General features: G+C 31.4%; 1 non-coding gene across 1 annotated transcript; it reads left to right on the top strand.

Moving 5' to 3' along the window:
- The first annotated feature begins 591 nt into the window (after nucleotides 1-591).
- On the top strand, nucleotides 592-664 carry Trnaa-agc (transfer RNA alanine (anticodon AGC)). The gene has a single exon. It is a non-coding gene; the product is annotated as a tRNA-Ala (tRNA).
- The last annotated feature ends 3,901 nt before the right edge of the window (nucleotides 665-4,565 follow it).

Raw genomic sequence — 4,565 nt, 5'->3', positions numbered from 1 at the left:
ATCATCTTGGTTAGGATCGTCGTACCATGTAGATGTACATGTATTGTACGCAGCAAGTGGCAAATAATTTTGTTATTAATTTGTTCTACTTTTCTTTTCTATTTATTATCACAATTTTTATTGAGTTTGATCTATAATACATGAAGATCTGTATATATATGAATCTCTATAGTTTGGCAACCAGTTAAAGTCGATTATTTGAATGCTAATGTTCACTTTTATCAATTAAAACCGTTACGAATGGTTAATTCGTACCATCCATTTAATTTCATACAGCATCAAAACACTTGCGTGGTTTCTATAATTCTGTCACTTTCTTAGAGTTTTTTACGTTGTATTAAGGAAATGCCATTGCTTTCAAATTATTCAAATTATGAGCACATATTTTCTTTTGAAAGGAGTTAAAACACATTATAAAGAAAGAAACGGAATAATAATGATAATTCTTTTTGTTACATTATTATATTATAAATATTGCATAATCTCTGTTATTATTAAACAACTTAAACTACACAGATAATATTAAGACTACACAGATAATATTAATTAATCTTAATTTATTATCTTATGTTATGACAATAAGGTGCAACTGGGGAATTAGCTCAAGTGGTAGAGCGCTCGCTTAGCATGTGAGAGGTACCGGGATCGATACCCGGATTCTCCATAATTTTTTATTCACATTTTTGCCGATTGTTTTTCTTATAGTTACTGGATTGAACATAATTGTCATTTTAAAATTATACCAAAGAAGTAGAGAAAGAGAAAAAACGTAAAGATACACATGTTTTATTCTTTAACATCGTCGTCATCATCATTATCATCATCATCATCGTCATCATCATCAGCTAGCTACATAACAGGTAACAAAAAAATAACAACAAAAATGATTTCTTAAATATTTCTGCGGTCAAGCAACCCCAGCTGTTGACCAGTGACGCAACTCTTCAAATGACCCATTGACCTGTAACATGTAAAAAGTCAAATTCTTTAACAATAACTGATCATGGGTGATCAAATACCTTCACAGCCTCCTTCTGAATCCCATATAATTGGGGACAAATGACAGACCTAGGGGACGAGGGGTCAATATACTTCCTGTACTTCATATTATATTACATAGGGATCACGAGCGTGCCCTTTGAAACCAGGAAATTATATTATATATTGTCCTGTATAACTAGTACTTTATCTGTCACTAGAACACGTGTTCGATCCAGTGTTCAGAAATTACAAAATTACAGATTTTCATCAGCGCAACAGTCACCAAATTCTGGTTAAATTAGACGGAGTACTTTCTAACTAATATATGGTCTCTAATTTACGCCATCATCTCATTTATAAATTATGAAATTAGGGTACTCAAATTTTAGAGCAGACGAACTTTTAAATTGTTATTATCAATTTTCAAATAAGTTTTAAAACGATAGCTGCTGAAAGTTTTTAAACATCACATTGAAAATTCCCGGTAAAAAAGATAACAACATAAGTATTTGAGCTCGAAAATTCCTAATTTGAACCGGAAACAACAGTTATCTCCCTTGCACTTTCAAATGTCACCTTGACCTTCCTGCCTGGCAAAACTACTTTATAGGTTAACTAATTTTATTACAAAAGTTTGTATGAGAATTGTCTTTATTCTATTTTTTTTTATTTTTTTTTTATTTATTTTTTTTTAAATATATATGTGATAATTTTTTATTGTTTTGAAAATCTTTAAACATTTTCCAATATCCACTGTTGGTCAATCACCAAAAATGAGCATAATGTCACTCTAACGTTTTCATTAATTCTGCTGAAATGTTGGTTAAAAAGATGTCATTAAAAAAGGTCTGTCACTAAAATAATCAGGACCGGACCGTAGCCCCTAATTTTAACAGTAGAAACAACAGTTATCTCCCTTGCACTATCAGATGTCACCTTGACCTTTCTTGTCTGGCCAATTAATTCGTCGGTAATATATGTTCGTTAGAGTATTATCTTTGTTTTTTCTGTTAGAAAACAATTGTGTTAATTCTAATTGTGTAGATAATCTTTATTCGTTTTATTAAAACGACAGTAGCACTAGTAACAAAAACTTAAATAAAAAGCCTGAAAAATATTTAATTAAATATATTAACAATAACTGTTTATATTGTGCTTTAGATTGTAATGTATAGGTAGTTTATCCACTTTTTACATGGTACGGAAATCCTTATCTCGTAATCATTGATGTTTTAACCGCAATAACGCTTATTTTGTTGGAACTGGTCTTTTTAAACATTGTTTTGGAGTTTTAGAATAAAAAAGACCAAATTGTGGAAACGGCCGTATATATAGTATAATGAAATCGGCAACATATTTTCTTCGACTTTTTTTAAATTGTTCTTAAACTTGTTTTCAGAAACATTTGGTTAACAAAGATATACTGTAGCAAATGAACTTAAACATTTATTAACAGGGATAACTTTCATTTAATTTGAAAATTAAGCCAAATTCTATGACTTTTCGGAATAATTAATTCAAACTCTTAGACCATGAAGAGGTTAATTTTGATACATTTGACAATCGTGGCGGGAGATGTCCAGTCTTCAAAGGCAGAACGCAGAAGAAGTCAAATATTCGCATTAAGATGAAAATTCACACAAACGTCTGAAAATTATCTTCAATTAATCTCGATCACCGGACGCTCTTTGATTGTAGTGTAAGAAAGGTATCGAACATGCTTTGTCACACGAGCTTAAGATTCCACGAGAGCCGATCAACCAGCGTGGTACCTTTGACCACTGGTCAGCATAAGTTACACGTCGTGACTCTTTTTGACCATTGGCGTCAATTAGGGCATTCTTGTGATTTATAACATTTTAATGCCAATTGGTTGAGAAATATATTTATCAAATTAACAGGTAAACATATGTTTGGAAAAAGAAAGCTGCACTATACTTTGTAAGCACATTATTGTCAAATGAACTGTAACGCGTTATTTTTAAAATAGCCATGGTTTAAAACAAGGAGTGTTTGAAATAAATATGTACATGTATTGCTAAAAAAAAGAACAAAAAAGCACTGGTGATAATTTATTATAAGTATTCTATTTAATTATACTTGGTATTGCAAAAAAAGATCATCTGCATAAAGGAAATGATTTAACTATTCTGTACATAAGTGAAAACATACTTTTTTATATTATCAGATATACAGACAGCCCTGGGCTTCAGGGTCGCACCCCAACACCCCCTGTCCCCAGGCTAGACCAAATGGTACGTTTTTTGGCTGGGCTGGTATCTTTTCGTGTCAGTTTCATGCAATAATAAGCCTTAGTGAATTCCCAATATCAAATCAATATTAAATCATGAACTAAAACAGGTGTTTCTGTTAGATATTTCGGATAATCCCTTGTTTTGGACACTTTGGCAATAGATAGTCTATATACCTGTCTTTATCGCGGTAAGTATAAATGTTGAACAAATATGTGACTACTGTCATCGATGTATATGATAAATTGTATAAGCTTATCTAGATATATCGCCGATTAACCAATTAAGATGATAATACCCGGTGCGATTATCGCAATATTACGTCATTATGACAACACGTGAGGCAATCGTACCTGAGATGTATACATGAGATTTTGATAAGTATCGAATTTTTGTATATCTCACAAGAAAATTTATAAAAGTAATTAATATAACAAGAGTAAAAAAATGCCATATGCCATCATGACAGCAAAGGGATGTGTTTTTTTGTGTGTATGCAGAATATGGAAGAAAACCGAAGTGTCTTTAGACTTTAAAGGGAAACTGCTGGGTATTTTTTTTATAATATCAAATGATTATATTCTTTTGCATATTTTTCCCCGTTTTGAATGCTCCAGTTGATTTGTTAAATAATCTTAAATAATTATATTTTATACTTTTGGACCTCAATGGAGCTCGTTCAATCTAAATGCCCAAGTTCACATTTCTACACGTCTATGCCAAGATTCAAAACACATGTTTTATATTATATTATTCTATTGGAAAAGAACACATCACTGTTTCACCTTCTTCACGACAGGACAGAACAGAACAGAACAGAACAAATGACTAATGCAACAATAATGAATTAACCTTAACTTTCAATTCTATACAAGTCTATATATAAATATTTTACATTATTCGATTAAAACAATATCGTAAATCATGCAAGTTTCAAAAAGGTGCAATAATGATAATTAAGAGTGACGAATGTTGTATAATATCACAATCAGTGGGGACGAACCCTGCATTTATCAAAAGAGATTCCAATGTATTACATGCGAACTGGTTTTTTTCCAACCTGCAATAATATATACATGTACAAGACCGGTATGATAAGCCACGCCAGACAAGCAGACAAGAAATGTACAAATTATTTTCCCATAATCTATTTTCAACCATTATATTTGCATAACCTGTGTAACGCATTATTTTTTATCCGAAAATCTGATCTCCGAGTATCTTTCTCTTTCTTCGCAATATTTGACAACTCTTGTTCTACTGATATGATAAGAAAATGTTATCTATCTGTGATCAAACCTAAATTGAATACAGATTGGGCAGAAAAACCAG

This window comes from Ruditapes philippinarum, unplaced genomic scaffold (genome assembly GCF_026571515.1).
Source record: "Ruditapes philippinarum isolate M1 unplaced genomic scaffold, ASM2657151v2 ctg74_1_1_1_1, whole genome shotgun sequence".
Classification (NCBI taxonomy): Eukaryota; Metazoa; Mollusca; class Bivalvia; order Venerida; family Veneridae; genus Ruditapes; species Ruditapes philippinarum.
Note: the sequence above shows the minus strand (reverse complement) of the source record. Positions and strands in the feature narration are given on the sequence as shown.